Source organism: Patella vulgata, chromosome 7 (genome assembly GCF_932274485.2).
Source record: "Patella vulgata chromosome 7, xgPatVulg1.2, whole genome shotgun sequence".
Taxonomy (NCBI): domain Eukaryota; kingdom Metazoa; phylum Mollusca; class Gastropoda; family Patellidae; genus Patella; species Patella vulgata.
In genome coordinates, this window is record NC_065885.2 from 68,566,810 (window position 1) to 68,586,410 (window position 19,601).

The window sequence follows — 19,601 nt, forward strand, 5'->3', positions numbered from 1 at the left end:
CTGGTGGACCCGGAGAAAACCCACGAGGCTGGACAGGCGACCCTACTCCTTGTCACGTACAACCGGGGAATCGAAACCCCGCCAGTTGACTCAATGACAGACCTTATGATACAGCGCGCACCTGCTAACCATTCGTCCATCCAACCCCCCGCATATAAATGGAACGCATGCAGCAAATTTAATGTCAGCGACTGATTTCCCCATTAGTTTAAACGATGTTTATTTTGTTTGAATTATATTAGGATTAAATCTAATTTTCCCTCCACTCTTCTTAGTTGAATATATTTATATTGCAGTAGATCATATTACCAACAGTAATCCATACTACTTCTTTCCGTCACGAACTGTCACAGCTGTCATTTAACAGTGTCACAAATGTCGTTTCAAAGTATACAGATCTTGTTAAATACAGGTAAAAAATCCCTACTTAATATTCGATCACCTCTTTTCCCCTGAGTACATGTCAATTTGGATGTTCTGTCCTGTTGTTTTTTTAACGAGAATTCTGTTGAGAATGTAAAGTGTCAGTGACTCAGAGTATGATATTAAAAGCATGCGTTGCGTCTATATACATATATACATATCTATTGCTGCAATGAAACGACCAGCTAAGTGGTTATGTACGTTTAAGGAAACCCCCGAATGGCTAAGTGGTTATGTCCCTTTAATGAACCCCCGAGTGCGGTATTGTTGTCGAGATCAGCTATATGGCATGTCCCTTTAATGGAACCCCCTGAGTGTGGTATTATTGTCGGGGTCAGCTAAGTCCCGAGTGTGGTATTATTGTCGAGATCAGCAATGTGATATAATTGACATCATATTGACAATTGATTAGTATGTAAGATCACGTTCCTGTACCAATTAACATTAGTAGTACTAACTTAATTTACCCACACCAACATACAGCATCATATACTCTTCTCTATACTCTAAAGCCTACCTGATGTCGGCCACTGGTTTACGATCAAGTAGAACTGATCATTCGTGACTACTTGGGCGACCTGAGCGCTCTTACGACTGGTGTCGCCGTCCAGTCGTCTCCAGTGTCTTTGAGTCGCACATGTTCTACTCTTACGACTGGAGGCAAGCGACATGAGCGCACCTACGACTGGCTTGAATCGGAGCCTCGCTGACGTAGCCAATGGGATTCGGTTATTTAATAACGTGGTGCCCATGGGGCGGTAACAACCATGGTGGACAAGTGAAATGAAGCCATTTTAAAGGTTATCACGTGTCAGTCATGTGATCAGTTGTGGCCCCATTTCTTCAACTGACGCCGGGCGACATGAGCGCTCTTACGACTGGTTGCTGGTGATTGCGTCCAGTCGTGGATAAATTCAGTCGTAGCCACATAATATTAAGCTGTCAGTTGGCGTTAGTCGCCGTCAGTTTTATCGCGTCGTAGGGTGACATACGCTAGGCTTTAACCACACTGTAAGCCGCGGTAACTCAGTGAATAAGACATTGGCTCGCTAACCGGGAGGTCCCATTCAAGGAATGTTTCGACCTGCCCGGACAGCGGTGTTATCGCTAACTGTCGAGGGTTCTTTTACGTACACGCAAACATTAACACGAACCCCGGCCTTTCGTCTCATTAGAAAAACTAGACACCTTTCAACTACAAGCTCTACAGGACTAGTTGATAACCTATAGAACAATAATGACATGAAACGAAACGAAGGGTTTTAACGTTCTATTTTTGGGAACCATCCGGGATTATGCAGATAGACATACGTCATGCAGGTAGACATACGTCATGCAGGTAGACATACGTCATGTAGATAGACATACGTCATGTAGATAGACACACGTCATGCAGGTAGACATACGTCATGCAGGTAAAAATACGTCATGCAGGCAGACATACGCCATGTAGATAGACATACGTCATGTAGATAGACACACGTCATGCAGGTAGACATACGTCATGTAGATAAAAATACGTCATGCAGGCAGACATACGTCATGTAGATAGACATACGTCATGTAGATAGACATACGTCATGCAGATAGACACACGTCATGCAGATAGACATACGTCATGCAGGTAGACACACGTCATGGATATAGACACAGTTCATGGATATAGACATACGTTATGAAAATGAAAGTGGTAAATGGTTTGATAACATGAAAATATCACCAGATTTTATTGTATCAATACGTCCAGGGGTCTCACTAATATCAAAGCATCAATAGCCTATAGAAGCGCCGATACATCATTAAAAAATCTTTTAAACTTGTTAGGCTTTGGTATTTTGGGTAACTTATTAAGCTGATTGTGAATTCTACGAAAGAATAACGATAAAAACTGGTTAATGAGAATTAAAGAAGATTATAGTTAATCATGTTGTACCATATCAATCATTAGACGTACAGATCACGTAATTTTAGACCAATCAGAACTCACGAGTCTAACGCCCACACACGTTTGCGCGCTATTCAAACGCTAATGCTAAAGGCGCCATGTATATTTACTTTAATTATAATCGATGCAGCTGCGCTTGATCAAACATTGGGCCAGATACTGTCGCACTTCCATACCCATAACATGGTTGACTACGAGTTTCATTACAGGAGGCAGATGTCTGCGTGGGACTTCTAATTACCATGTAAAATGTAAAATTCCAAATTGATTGAGATATTGCAGAGAGTATTCTGGCATTAAATTGGTTCTCCACAAATAATCGATAACAATAAAAACAAATAGTGTTATGTTACTGCATAAACTATTAATTAAGAACATCCGAATATAAAAGAAACCCAACGTCTCCGCGATACCTGTCTACAATCTTGGCAATCTATCCCAATCATTTGTTCAAGATATAAAATAAATATCGAATTAAGTCCTACAAATACTCTTCCTGTTTTAAACCTATGTTTGAAATTTGTAATTTAAAATGTGTTAAAACCCAAAGTTAAACGCGCCATGGAATACTTCCCCGCAGCTGTAGTTATATTTAATATCAAAATGTTTCCAGAATGGTGGACATTGGGTGTTCTCAAGGTGGGTTGATAGACGTGACACAGTGTTCTCACGGTGGGTTGTTAGACGTGACAAGGTGTTCTCAAGGTGGGTTGATAGACGAGACACACCTATCAAGGTTATTTGATAGACGATACACACCTATCAAATCAAGTACATGTTATTTGTAATTCGCAAGAAGATATTACTTACTAAAATTGCATTATCATCTCAACCTGCCCTGTAATTTCCCAACCTGTTTCAAGGTGTTCCCATGTGTGAAACATGTCGGGTATTTCAAACCTTCTCGCTGGTGTTCCCAGGCTGCTCTCGGTTGTTTCAAACCGGATCCCAGGTGTTCCGTCATGCCTTTGTTTTTCTTAACCGTGACTTTGGTCTTCCTAACAGGCTTCAAACCTGATCTGTGATATTCTTGAAAGAATCAGCATAACCTGCCCCTTGCACAGCAGGCATCATTACCATGATCCCCAAAAGGAGATGGAACCTGAACCACCGTACTGTTGTTAGTTACATCTATTTATAGATTATAGGTTCTGCATGTCCAATGGCCATTCGCCTAATGAATGATGTTTTGGATGGGCTTAGTATATCCACAGAATGTCTTGTACCGGGTACAAATTCCTTAATGTCATCTTCATGATGGACTGCCTAAAGGAACTCATCACATTCGGTAACTGGAGACATCATGGCTAGCAGCGTTTCTCTATTTGTCGTCGATGGCCTTACTATTAAATGTACAAACACGGAAGGTTTAATTACGTCTGGGAATTCCGGCATATATGATTTGGTGATCTTTCATATGTCAATTAGTAACCAACGGCTTTCTTTTAATAATCGTGTTAGCTAACAGTATTTCATCTGACCATGACCCTGCACCTGGTCTTTAAAATAAAATCAAATACAATATGTCAGGTAGCAGATTATAGATTGGTAATTATTTCTTCTATTATTGCGGGTAAATGAGAGGTAGCAGACCTGGAATCATTTTATGGAACAAATAATTGCCATGTTTCTTCCAAAATAATCGAAATATCGACGATGTCGTATTCGTTATTTTAATATAATATAATGAACCTTTCTAGGAACCCCCTAGTTTGTTCAGCCGTTTCTAGGACCCCCCTAGTTTGTTCAGCCGTTTGTATAAAACAACTAGTTTGTTCAGCTGTTTGTATAAACCACGCCGCTGTTCTCAAGAACATCGCAACACGTGAAACATGGGAAAATAAGGTTGTGCACAAGTACCAGTAAATTCTGGCAAGTTAAACCTAAAGATTCTCTGTGTAAATCTAGCGGCTATATAATTCCTTATAAATTACAGGATTGAGTTGCATCTCTTAACGGAATTTCAGTACAAAAATGGTTGAATTCCTGGTAGTATTCACAGTGAATTGATCTATGTTGCCCGCTATGTAGCAAGCAAACCGCCTGGTTTAAATCCGATTGAATCAGAACCGGGTGTAGTGGTCGTGGCAGTGGTGAGGGGTATTGAGGTTTTGCCTTTTTCATTATCTCTTAAAATAATCAATCCGAGTACATTTTAGTGTGGAATAGAGAGGGAGGGAGAAATGGGGGTTTAACGTCCACTCGACACAAACTAGGTCATTTCGGGACTAACACATAGTTAACTTTTTTATTTCAATATTCGCTTGTGCATAGGGGTCTTTAGCAGGGGTAGGAAACCGGAGGACGCGGAGAAAACCCACGAGATTGAACAGGCGACCCTACTCCTTGTCACGTACAACCGGGGAATCGAAACACCGCCAGTTTACTCAATGACAGACCGTGTGATACAACGCGCGCACGTGCTAATCATTCGGCAACCCCCTTAGTCTGGAATAAGTCATGATGAATTTGATATTTTCCTAAAAAGCCCATTACACGTATTTTTACTTTAATGTCACACCACAAAGCCAAATTTTACCTCTTAATGCATATTGAAGCTAAAGAGTCGTTTCCGTGTCAGTGATCAGACGAACGATCACATTAGCAGAGAACGTTACAATTAAAATATGAAGATGATGGCCATTCACTGTAAAACTTTATTAAAGGGTAAAAGAGGTGGTGAGATTATTTGAGAAGCAATTTGTATGGGATATGTGTTGTGAAAATCCTCGTCGATACCATTGATCTATCTGGAAATACACATTATCGCTACTTTCATTATAGTTCTAATTCCATTTTACATTAAGGCAGAGAAAAACAGCTGTCGTTAATCGTATTTAACGATATAGTAATGTCATACAGGCATTAGTCCAATATTTGGTTGTAAATTTAGAACGGACCTCGGAGCGAGCATTTTAATAAGTAACGAAAACATGTTATTCCCCGATCATTAAATACATGTTATTCCCCGATCATTAAATACATCTTCTCCACTTTTTAAAAACCCACTTTTTATGATGCCAATAAAAAAACGAGTGACATGCAAATGGTAATTGGGTGATATACTTTATAAAAGGCCAGACACGTTTTAGCATTTAATTTCGTGTTTTCTGTTTAAGTTCGATGTCCACTTTGATTTTAAATTTTAAAGAGAGTAGCTGAGTGGTCCAACACGTGCACTTTAGATCATACGATCTGTCACGTGACGTGGTGTTTATCCCATACTTGTAAACCACGTGAGGCGTTGTGATAATTATGTAACAGGGTGAGTTTTCGCCGTGTTCCCATTGTTTCCTGCCACTGCTAAACACTTTGAATGGCTTCCGTCTTTAAACTGTTAATTAGTTTATTGTTATCCACTTGTATATAACCTTCTGTAACATGTTTGATTGTATCATTGTTTGATAACGGTGAGAGTATCCTCATTGAAACGTTGTAGGTAATAAACCTAGTGGTATCATTGTTTGATAACGGTGCGAGTAACCTCATTGAAACGTTGTAGGTAATAAACCTAGTGGTATCATTGTTTGATAACGGTGCGAGTAACCTCATTGAAACGTTGTAGGTAATAAACCTAGTGGTATCATTGTTTGATAACGGTGAGAGTAACCTCATTGAAACGTTGTAGGTAATAAACCTAGTGGTATCATTGTTTGATAACGGTGAGAATAACCTCATTGAAACGTTGTAGTTAATAAACCTAGTGGTATCATTGTTTGATAACGGTGAGAGTAACCTCATTGAAACGTTGTAGGTAATAAACCTAGTGGTATCATTGTTTGATAACGGTGAGAGTAACCTCATTGAAACGTTGTAGGTAATAAACCTAGTGAAAGTTATCGCGTTTACTTAATGCCCTTTAAAGATACTGCTAAATACGCAAACAAATTATTGTAATATGTTAGTCCCGAGATAATCTAGTTTTGATGGGTTGTCCTTTAACCCAATTTCTCTGTTTCTTTGTTTCAAAATACACGTATGACTAGTGTTTTTTAAATATTGATAGATCATGATAAATTATTCCCATTCTTCATCATTATTTCTTACGAACGAGCTACACTTTAACTCTTTCCTAATGTTTTCTAATTATTACCCACATGATTTCAATTATTACCCACATGATTCCACATGATTTCAATTATTACCCACATGATTTCAATTATGTCTGAAACGCGCTGTATCCATCAAATATAAATGGTGGTAGTAATTAACACAGTGTACACACATATTGACTGTCTCTCGGGTTAGCTCTGTTATGTGTTTTGTTGGATTCTCAGCTCGTAGGTGACAAGGAATAGGATCATGGCATCATCTAGTTTATGATAGTTCCGAAACGACCTAGTTTGTGTCGAGTGGACGTTAAACCCCATTTCTCTCTATTTCCTATAATAGATGTATGTCGTAAACAATATTAGTGGGGTTCGCTTTGGTGTTTATTTAGCTATATTTTCTACGTGTCACAAATCCGACCAAATATCAGTAGTTCATATCAACATCCCAGCCTGTATCTCAAAAACAAAATTACTGGTTACTGGACATATAGCGTGACCTAATTGTCAACTACTGCGTTTCATTGAAAACTAGCGTGTAATTTCCAGTTTCCTGTGCAAATATCACTCACATCTTGACACAGTGCTGTAATACAACTACTATTTTATATTACGCCTCAAAAATAAAACTAGAACAACAGCTGGACAACGTCGCAGTAACAACTAGAAGAAATCGGAACGATGAGCACAAAAAGCCAAGCCAGAGAACGTCGCCGTCAGCCAGGCACTAAGCTTCAAGTGTCCTTCACCTTGGTAACGAGCTCGCGGATATATTCGGTCAGCTAACCTGGATTAAGTAGGGAATAAAGTGTATGACGACGTTGCCGGAAGTCATCTGTTAGATCTCAGCTGCGTAGCAAGTGCTTGTGTAATGGTTGACCCCCTGTATGTCCCGGGGTTTGTTTAAAATGCTGAGTAATGCCTATCTGCAAATAAGCTTAGTCTTGTCAGCAATTAAAGATGACATTTATCCAAGTCCCAATGGCCATTCAGTATAATGCGTCGCATTTCATCTCGGCACTCGTCTTATTTGAGCTTTCAGAAAATAATCAGTTTTTTGGGTTTCCTTTATATTGACGTTTTTTTCTACCCTGAAAAGGAGTTTGTGTAGAATGTTCAATTAAAAACAAACTTTTCAGCGGGTTGAATATTTGAAGACTTTGTAAATGTTGTTGCTGTGTGTGTGGTTAGTTTGTTGGGTGGTCTATCGCCTTGATGCAACTTGTCTGTGATTCGATCCGAGCTTTTCCGGCATACGATGTAGAGACCTCTTGATACAGTCACATAATATCATGTATATCACGTATTGTATCATGTGATATCATGTGATATCATGTATTGATGTATTGTATCACGTGATATCATATGTAGTGTAGCATGTGCTATCATGTATTGATGTATTGTATCACGTGATATCAAGTATTGATGTATTGTATCACGTGATATTATGTATTGATGTATTGTATCACGTGATATCAGGTATTGATGTATTGTATCCCGTGATATCATGTATTTATGTATTGTATCATGTGATATCATGTATTGATGTATTGTATCATGTGATATCATGTATTGATGTATTGTATCATGTGATATCATGTATTGATGTATTGTATCCTGTGATATAATGTATCCTATTGATGTTGAGATTTCATAATCTTGGCTATAAATTTCCACAAAAACATTAAACTCTATTGTTCGTCGATATTTCAATCTCTGTAGAAGCCATCGATATTTCTTTCTGTGGGTTTGAATACCTATCTATGTAGAAGCAATCAATCATTATCTGTAAAAATGTATCAATATAAGAAGCTTGCATGTTTCAAAGCTTAATATTTTAAATCAATGAGAATATTTCTAGAGTTAATAGGTCTATATCATAATAAAAATAATCTATAATATGAAATATATCTTTCGATTTAATGTCAACCTGGTCGATTTCAGATAAACTTCCAATTACAATTAGAGGAAATTGGAACTATTGTGTTATTTAATATATACTGTTAAGTAAAAACTCACTTCCTTACAAATAACAAGTTTGGCAGACAGTATTATGGAATCATTTCCGGAACAGAACGTTATTTCTTATTGCTCTATATCCTATTTTCAATTTTCTATTAGAAAGTCGGCCAAGGTGACATTTAACAGTTCTTACTTTTATGACGTTTAACTTTTTAATTTTCAAAATGACTGTCCATTAGATCTGACCTCAATTTCATCATATCTAGGTCATAATTATGGTTCAGTTTTATTTCAATCATTTGTAGATATTTTTAGCTGTGCGAGGACATCGAGGGACAAATGAAACTCATGAGCTTGGACAAGCGACCCTACTCTCGTACAAGTGGGAGATCGAAATCACGCTACCACCCTCACCCACCGAATACAAGATCAGAATCTGACATCGTAATTTTATACATGGTATAAAAACACAACGCCCCCATCCGAACTTTCCAGATAAATCATAAACCTATTCTCAATAAATCTCTACAAACATCATTGTCAATGTTGGAGTTGCCATTAAAATAACACCAGGAAATTCAATTAACATGGTAACGTTGAAACTTGATCTAAAATCTTCAAAATAAAAGTAAATAAATATTAACTTATGTTGTTTGAACTAGATTGATAAACAAGTTTCAGGTTTTTCTATATTAAATGCAATCTTTATAATATTTTATATAAATATCAATGTTCTATGCAAGTGAGGGGGTTTTAACCATGTCATTTCGGGATAACATATGATTCAATTTTTTACAATAATTCGCTTGTATTTAGTAATCTTTAGCTGTGGGAGGTAAATCATATACGGCATCGTCAAAAACAATATTTGTTCACGGCGTTAGTCTTACATTCTTTTGGAGATCCCTTGTTATACTAGACAATAACTCTGCGAAGGATTTCTACAATATAATCCAATATATAAAAGCAAATATACAGATGAAGATATACACATACGTGAACCCCCACTATAACTTGTCAGATCGTCATGTAGTGTAGGCCATGGAGAGTATAAAAAAACGAAACGAAATATAGATCTGTCTTTTAATCAGCTGGACACAAAATAAAATAAATAAAATGGGGTTGAAAGTCCTACTGTTTTGCACAGACTGGGCTAATGAAGGCGGCGAGATACAAACAATATTTTCATCATTAATTAATGTGATTTATGACCATTATAAACATTAATATGTCTAATCATCTTTCTAGGTTTAAGCGTATTAACGAAATACCATACATAACAGAATTATTACAATTATCTCAAGGAAGCATTAGAAATAAGCACAGAGGACATATTGGTGTATAATTCAGATGGTGAAAGCTAGAAGGGTCAACCATGTTCGTTAAAAGATTGGATATTAAGAAGAAGACATCTGCGAAGACTATAATCAGATTAGAGAACTAACTACTGACAATTAGTGCTGATCATGTGGGGAATTTTAACCACGGAAGGTCATCGGTATTTCATACTCATTATAAACATCTTACTACGTGCATCACAAAAACATCTTACAAAAATGAGAGTGGGAGAGAAATGAGATTTAAGGTTCACCAATAGGGATGGAGGGATTGGGGGCGTGGGGGGAAAAAGGGTGGGAGAGAGGGGGAGGGGAGGACAGAGGGAGATACGTGGAAGAGACGAAGAGAACGAGTGGGAGATGAGAAGAAATGAAGTTGAACGTCTACAAATATGCCATTTCGGGACTAACACTTTGTGGGTTCGGTTTTATTTCAATAATTCGCGTAGGGATTTGGTACTGGGAGAAAACCCACGAGGTTGGAGATACGGCCCTACTCCTTGTCACTTTGAAGAGAGGAATCGACACTACAGCACTTGACAAAATGACAGACCTTCTGATCCAACGCGCACCCGTTAACCATTCGACACTCCACCAACGGCTATGAAATGGGGGTTAACGTCATAGTATTGTCTTACGTGGTTAATGAAGTCAGTCATACATTATGCAATGTTCCATGGGGGACATGTTGCCCAGGCAACGGCGTTTAATAAGGGCTACTCTTATTCCGATATCAGCTGAAATGGGTTCTTTATCGTACATCCAATGCTATACGCGGGGTCTCTATTTTGTCATCCCATGTGGACGACTACATACTATTCCTAGCCAAGTCACCCATCCTTCGCAACTGACATTACAAGGTAAACCAGGCTGGAATATCAATATAAACGAACACTCTCGGTAAAATTTAGGATCGAATCCGGTACCACCGGGGTAACGAGCCAGTGCCTTCCTAGCAGAGATACCATGGCTTAACACCTCAGCAAAAAAGCTCAAAGGATGGCGTCAATCTGGCCCCAAATAAATATGAATATTGGAAGAGGTAACTAGCTATTGATTTGCTCGAATTGTCAGAATACAAATATGAATATGATTCCCAAAATTATATTTTACCAAACGAAATTATCGTCTTTGCTATGTATGGAAGCGTACAGGGGCCAATAGCGCGATAAATACTGCGATGATGCGATGATTTTACACCCCAAAAGAAATTTTTGCCGAGTTATTTGAATCAACGCACTATGTTGTATATCGTCATTTCGTTTTAAACAGGCACGTTTGCGTAAAGCTTTTGCTATCCTAACGGTTTGTTAAAATATTCCATTTCACCATAATATATGTCGATATAGCACATGATAAAAAATGGAAGATGTTGACAAAGCCTCGGAATAGCGAACGCAAAAATATATATTTAAAACGAAATGACGACAGATTCAATTAACAAAGCAAAAACTATGGAAGCGTATGGGGGTCATTATCCGAACGATATTGCGATATCAATAAGGTAGTATGTCGTTGACTTGATTTTAACTCTAAAAAGACAAGTTTTGTTGAGTTAATTGAATCAACGTGTCATGTTGTGCCGTCATTTGGGTTTAAATGCTCACGTTTGCGTTAACATATTGCTATTCTAAAGCACTGCCAACGTATTCCATTTCGCCGTAGTATATGTCAACATAGCGCATGGGTATCAATGGAATATTATGACAAAATTTCAGAGTAGCAATATCTTAATGCAAACATGAGCATTTAAAACGAAATGGCAACATGCAACATAGCGCATTGGTTCCATTAATTCGGCAAAAATTGTCTTTTGAGGGGTAAAATCATCTCAACGATCACATGTAGACATATTATCAGATTAATATTGCGATATCTTTCGCGCTATTGACCCCTATACGTTTCCATAAAAAAACTAGCTTCTCAGGAGTTGAATCATCCCATACCGAGGTATCTTTCACCATATTGACCCCTATAGGCTTCCATAGTATAGTAAAAAAAAAATGGCATTGTGTTGCTTTTTTAAAAACCTGCTCCTGGTTTTGAATTCAACTGCCGCTAATTTGTCACAAAAACACTATGGCTTAGTTTTTCATGCTAAAGAAAGGAAATGAAGAAATTATGCAATTGGCCCACAAAGGATATTATAGAATTGTCTTGTGATGGGATTCACTAAAACATCACGCATATTTTTTCTATTACCATAATCAGAATTGGTTTTTATTATTTCTCCAGATATTTTCTACGTAATTGCTTCTGATGTCGTCTGAATTTGTTTTGTGTTGCTACATGTATATTATTTTTTGTAATTCCTGTTATAAAAGACGTTGTAGTCTAAGAAATCCTGTTATAATATCGGCAATGTTGGCTGTTGGCAGATTATCTTAACCTTATCCAGACCACTTGAAACTACTTGTTAATGTGATGATATGTAAAAATGTGATATTATTACCAGTATTTTAATTGGGGATACGTTTATAATTCGCTGCCAGTAAGAAATATACAATAATAGCGTTTGACCTGGTGTAGCATGGCTATAGCCATGAACCGGAAGTACTAGCGTTTGACCCTGTGTATCACGGGTATAACCATGAACCGGAAGTAGCATAACTCAGAAACAGGAAGTGGTAGTCCATCGCCACCAGGCCCATGTAACTCCCTGGTCTAAACTACCCGTATCCGCCAAATATCAACCGCGGCCAGCCCTAGTGTAACCGCGGACAGATAGACACACAAACAAAAGCCATAACAGTCACAAACGTATAGATAGATATACCTTAGTGTACTTATAGTAGGGGACCGCAATACACACAAACAAAACACAAAACAACAAACCTATGGACATGACAAACACTAGACAGACATGGCAAGACAAACACCAGACAGGCATGGCAAGACAACCACTACACAGACATGGCATGACAGACACTACACAGACATGGCAAGACCAAAACTAGAAAGACATGGCAAGACAATACTACACATACATGGCAAGACAGATACTACACATACATGGCAAGACATATACTACACAGACATGGCAAGACAAACACTACACAGACATGGCAAGACAAACACTACACAGACATGGCAAGACCAAAACTAGAAAGACATGGCAAGACAAACACTAAACAGACATGGCAAGACAATACTACACATTCATGACAAGACAGATACTACACAGACATGGCAAGACAAACACTACACAGACATGGCAAGACAGATACTACACAGACATGGCAAGACAAACACTACACAGACATGGCAAGACAAACACTACACATACATGGCAAGACAGATACTACACAGACATGGCAAGACAAACACTACACAGACATGGCAAGACAAACACTACACAGACATGGCAAGACAAACACTACACATACATGGCAAGACAAACACTACACATACATGGCAAGACAAACACTACATAGACATGGCAAGACAAACACTACACAGACATGGCAAGACAAACACTACACAGATATGGCAAGACAAACACTACACAGACATGGCAAGACAAACACTACACAGACATGGCAAGAAATAAACAACAAATAGTAAATCAAGTGAATAGATCTGACGACCAGCCGTGCGAAGCAATTTGAATACGAAATGAAATGAAATGGGGTTTAACGTCCTACTGTTTTACTCCGACTGGGCTAATGAAGGCGGGCATACACCATACAGTAATAGGGATATTTTGCCCGGACAGCGATGCTATCAACGCGAATACCTTAGGTTGTGCAATGTTCATTATGCTCCTTTGCACCACTATCCTAAAAACAGACGGGCCTGCATCGCGATTACCAAGGTTGTTTAAGACTTCCCGTGCTTCTTCTCAAGATAGGCCACTGGAAGTAAACCACAACCACGTCTCCGATAGCAAGCGGGTTGTACCGATTTGTCACCACGATTTCCAATCTGGAACAACAGTAACTAAATCGTGGGAGGAGGAATATCGACTTTATATTTTTAATTAAATATAGAACTGCACGATCGGCTATGCGCCAGGCTTTGGCCTATACGCTTACACGTCATGTCGACTAATGCCGTTTTTCAACAGAAAACAGTGCAGGAATGATAAGTCTAGCCATCATCTGGCGCGAACAAAAAGTCGACAACGACATACTTTAAACTTTTCTTAAATCACTGCTGTATATAATCATATTTTATAACTATAGGTTCTAGATCTCCTTACTGGAATAAACTATTTATTTATATATACTTTAAACACAGGACGGAGAGCCTGACAAGGACATTTGGATGATACGAAAAACCGAGGTCCCGTGTACACATTGGCGTGCACGTAAAAGATCCCTTGGCAGTTGGAATTCGATATAAGAGTAAGCCGTAGTGCCACTGTCCGGGCAAAATGTCCCTCAAAGTACACTGTATGGCGTATGCCCGTCTTCATTAGCCAAGTTCGGAGCAAAACAGTAGGACGTTAAACCCACTTTCATTTCATTTCATTTTCCTGTTTATTATTGAGAATGGCGAGCTCCACAACGGGTTTATGAATTGGTATACTACAGTTAATCGAATACCAATAAACACATACACGATTGACTTGTGATAAATATACAACAATCTTCAATACAACCAAAACGGGCACCTGTTCTGGCATAAAGACCAGTCATTAGACATTTAATATATAACACTGTTGATTCAATTCTATCACATGTAATACCCTCTAAGGCTGTGCTTGGTATTTGTCGATAGACAATATGGGCTCGGACCTGGAAGTCATTCTCCATTGATGACTACCCTCCTTGCATTAAGATGTTTTTGAATATTCTGACTGGAATTGGAACTGTGCAGATAATAAACTCAATTATAAAGTTGTCTTTCTTGCAAGAGGTTTTCTTTTTTGCTGTAGAAATATCATTACATATGCATTTTCTACACACCATATTCAAAATTTAAATATTTTCATGAAATATATTGCAAAATAGATGAATAAAAGGCGACGTAATAGGAACTACAAATGTTTTGTAATACTTGTAGGTTCTGGTCGGTGAATACGTCCAAATGTTTCAGCTCATTTTGTCAATGGTTTATGATAGAGAACCTGGCAAGGAACGGCATCTAGTCCTTCGGATAGGACGGCAACCTGAGGTCCCGTGGATATTTTGGCGTGCACGTGAAAGAACCAGTGGCAGTTAAAATTCAATATAAGAGTAGGCCGTAGTGCCGCTTTCCTGGCAAAATGTCGCTCACAGCACACTGTATGTCGTATTAGCCCAGTTGGTACGTGAACCCAATTCATGTCATTTCATTTTATACAAAATGTAATTACATTCAGTTACTCGTCGGATAAAATGACACACAACCAGAATGGTTCGCGCTGAATGGTTTAAGTTACATGAATATATCCAGACTTAATTAACACCGGTATCGTCTCAGATTGAAAATAATTACTTTAGGAGTTATTTTTATCCACAGGTTATTGAAACAGGTGGCCGGTCAATATTATTATGGGTTAGAATCTTGTAGAGGCAGGTGCGTTGTCAATATTATTCTAGGGTAAAATACTTACCACCTTTAATATCAACCGCTTAGTGTGTGTAAACGGAGGCAGACCACCATTATTTTCCCCATTGACTTCAATGCTAATTCTGTCTCTTTTCCCTGGTCCATCTTTTCCTCAAACCTTTGTTGGGCTGAATGCTTTTCACTACAGACAAAGGAACAAATTGTCATGTCTTTACACTAAAATGTGTATGAGGTTTATCACCAAACTGAGATACACCTACTTAAAGTAGCATGTAGAGAGGGGTAGGGAGAGAGAGAGAGAGAGAGAGAGAGAGGTGGGGGAGGGAGGGAGAGAGGGAGAGAGAGAGAGAGGGAGGGAGAGAAAGGTGGGGAGGGAGGGAGAGAGAGAGAGGGAGAGAGAGAGAGGGGGAGTAAGGGGAAGAGAGAGAGAGAGAGGATGGAAGAGAGAGGTGGGGGAGGGAGGGAGAGAGAGAGAGAGAGAGAGAGAGAGAGGGAGAGAGAGAGAGGGAGAGAGAGAGGGAGGGAGGGAAAGAGAGAGGGAGGGAGAGAGAGGTGGGGGAGGGAGGGAGAGAGAGAGGGGGAGAGAGAGAGGGGGAGTAAGGGGAAGAGAGAGAGAGAGAGTGGAAGAGAGAGAGAGAGAGAGAAAGAGGGGGGTAGCTACAAATAGAAGAACTACAAAATGTTGAAAAGTTCAGTCCAATTACTTCATTCTGAGCGAATTATTGCCGTTAGAAAAATAGCGTAGTCTCGATTGTCATTGCTACTATTGTCTCGATTATCCATTAAACATGTATCATGAAATGAACTGAAATGGGGTTTAACGTCCTACTATTCTGCTCCGAACTGAGCTAATGAAGACGCGCATAAGCCATGAGGAAATTTTGCCCGGACAACGGCACTACGGCCTGCTCTTATATCGAATTCCAACTGTCAAGGGTTCTTTTACGTGCACGCCAATGTGTACACGGGACTAGGCACCTGTACTTGTCAGGCCATTGGTCCTGCATCACTGACAAGTGGGAAACACGCCGGAAAATCTGGATGATCTTTCTCAGCCAATTCAGGGATCGAACGCCCGACCTCCAGCCTAGCGAGCCAGCGTCTTACCCACTTGGCCATCGTGATCCCCCAACCATGTAATCTAAAGCATTCTAAGACGATAAGTCATCGATCCAACTTTGATCAGAATTAATAGAATTTTCAAAGTCTGTTAAACATATCCATAGAGCATATTAATAACATCTATCATCACTCATATTAATAACATATTTAATGACAAACAAGATATATAATTCTTGATACCAATATTTATAACTGTCAATATTGACTGACACCTAAAGATACAGGTAGGATAACCTAACGATACCTGCTACTCAATCCCGCTAACACATGTCCTTCCACTATGGCTATATAATCATCATCACAAACTGCAGATATGGCATTCCCGATACCACCCCCTCTCCCAACAAAACCGTAACGATAGTTTGTACAAGATTACACTCATACAATCTGTCTATCCACCAGTAGGAGGTGGGTGGCCGAATGGATTATAAGGTATGTCATTGAGTCAGCGGCGTGGTTTCGCGGCGTGACAAAGAATAGGGGCGGCTGTCCAATCTCGTGGGTTTTCTCCGGGTGATTTCATTTCCTTCCCCTATAAAAATAAAATATCGAAAAATGTTAGTCCCGAAATAAACTAGTTTATGTCTAGTGGATCTCACTCTCTCTCCCTATCTCTCTCTCTCTTTCTCACTCTCCCGTTCACTGCCCTCTGCCCCAGCCCACATCTCCATCCACCATCGCCAACTGGCGATAGAAAAGCTAACCTAGGGATATCATGTACAAACTATCTATCTTCCATTGGTAAACAATCACCATAAAAAAAATTGATAGATACTGAAATGTCAACAGGAAATCTCTGCCCACATGATTTTTGTTACGTCGCATAAACAATGATGAATATTTCTCCGTTAAAAGGATCAAATATGTCATGTATTACATTTATAATTCTACAGGGAAAACAGAATGAGTAAATATCCATATTATTTTTACTTGGTTCGAATAAAACGTGTAAATGTTTTATATAGATCAGTCAGTACATGCAGTCTTCTTCGCGTAATGTGCAGAAGTAATCGTATTATGGTTGAAACATTTTCATTTTATTATTATTACAATTCTGTTTATTTCTAATGCTTTGTGGATCATATTAGTTACAGTAGATTTACAGTTATACGGTGTGATGTTTCTCTTGAATCAGATTATTTACAGCCGATTTATTGTTATTGTTCTTTCTCCTGCTCTGATATTGGTCTTTAAATAAACGCACACTCATCACTATTAATAATAGCTTTAAAACGCATACTCATCACCTTTTGTAGCTAAATAAACGTAGATGGTTACAGCTAAATACACGTACACGACAAACATCACTATGGTAAAATACACGTACACAACACACATCACTATATCTATATACACGTACACGATACCCATCACTATAGTTAAATTTCACAACGACCGTACTACATGAATTGGCTGGACCTTGGACTAGATGAGCGGTGGATGGGGAACAGTCTCCGGTCTAAATGAAATAACTTAGCATTAGTCTCAGACTAATCAAAAATCAAATGAAAATTCCCGATGAACTTTCTCGGCCAACACCGGGAGCGAACTCGCGGCCTCCAGACTAGCGAGCAAGCGTCTTACCCAGACTAGTGAGCCAGTGGCGGCCAGCATCTTACCCAGACTAGCGAGCCAGCGTCTTACCCAGACTAGTGAGCCAGTGGCGGCCAGCATCTTACCCAGACTAGCGAGCCAGCGTCTTACTCACTTAGCCACCGTGAATCTCTCATACTAATCTACTGGAATATTTGGAAGACAAAAAAAACTTACTGCTGTGACACGAGGCTGTTTGTTCGTTCTTAACGCGACTGATAAATATATATCGCGTTAAGAACAAACAATATATATAGAAACAAATATCACGTTTTTGTCTGGCAAAACACAATTAAGAAGTTTCAAAATATACACCAAGACTTCTAAATTTAACAGTAGATATGAATGAATTAACTCCCACATATTTAGACAGACAGTTTCAACAATGAAAATCTAAATATGTAAATGGTTCTATAAGGAAATCCTTTTAGGGGCTGATAAACTCCTATCTTTACGTCATCAATTAGGTATAGAACAAGCACCCCCACCCCCGATAGTTTCTCTAAACTCAATCAAATAACATTTAAAACATTGCCCCATAAAACACACCACATCCCCCCCCCCCTCACACCTCCCTTCTGAAAGGCAATCTAACCATGCAGTCCTTTAGACAAAATGAAACAGGATTGAACGTTCGACTGTTCTGTGCCAACTTGGTTATAAATCAAGACGGGCATACGCCACAGAGTGTACTAATATGAGCGAAAATTTCCCCGGACATCGTGTAAGCACGAGGGCTCAGGATTTCGTAGCAGACAACACTGGTAAGGGGGAACCGCGCCGAAAAATCCAGATCGAACACGGAACCTCCAGGACGTCTTACTCTAAATTTAAAATTAACTGGGTATGACGTTAATAACAATTTCATTTCAATTCATTTGAAAGCCTCAAGTCGACAGACGAACTAATAATACGATAGTATTAATGTTCTGGAACGATTATGTATACCCTACAACGTGTACAACACAGTACATTTGAAAATAGATGCGAGGTGCGATCCCAAGATATACCGATTACATACTCTCACAATGACCTTAGTAAATGGGTAGGGTTCAACTATAGGCATAGCTATAGTTGAACGTCTCCATGGTAACCATCATATGTTGAATGATGGCGATCTGTCTCCCTGGTAACCATATCTTGAATGGTGTCGATCTATGATCATTATCTCCATGGCAACCATATGATGAATGGCGTCGATGTATAATCAGTGTCTCTATGGTAACCATATCTTGAAAGATGTCGATCCCTCTCCCTGGTAACCACATTTTGATTGGTCGATCTAGAATAATGTAAAATTAGTTCTTTCTTTTTGTTAATCTATTTCGAGAGGGCTGGTCGGGTTGGTGGGATGTCTGACTTTTCAAAATGATTCCTGGGAATGTGCTGTCAAACCTTACTCTTTCAGCCGCAACCTGGCGTGATGTAATCAAACCATGCTTAAATGCTCCTGGGAGGGTTGGATGGCCGAATGGTTAGCACGTGCGCGCTGTATCATAAGGCCTGTCATTGATACAACTAGTGGTGTGGTTTCGAATCCCCGGATGTACGTGACAAGGAGTAGGGTCGCCTGTCCAACCTCGTGGGTTTTCTACGGGTCACCCGGCTTTTCCCCCACTGCTAAAGACCCCTACGCGCAAGCGAATTATTGAAATAAAATTGAACCATATGTTA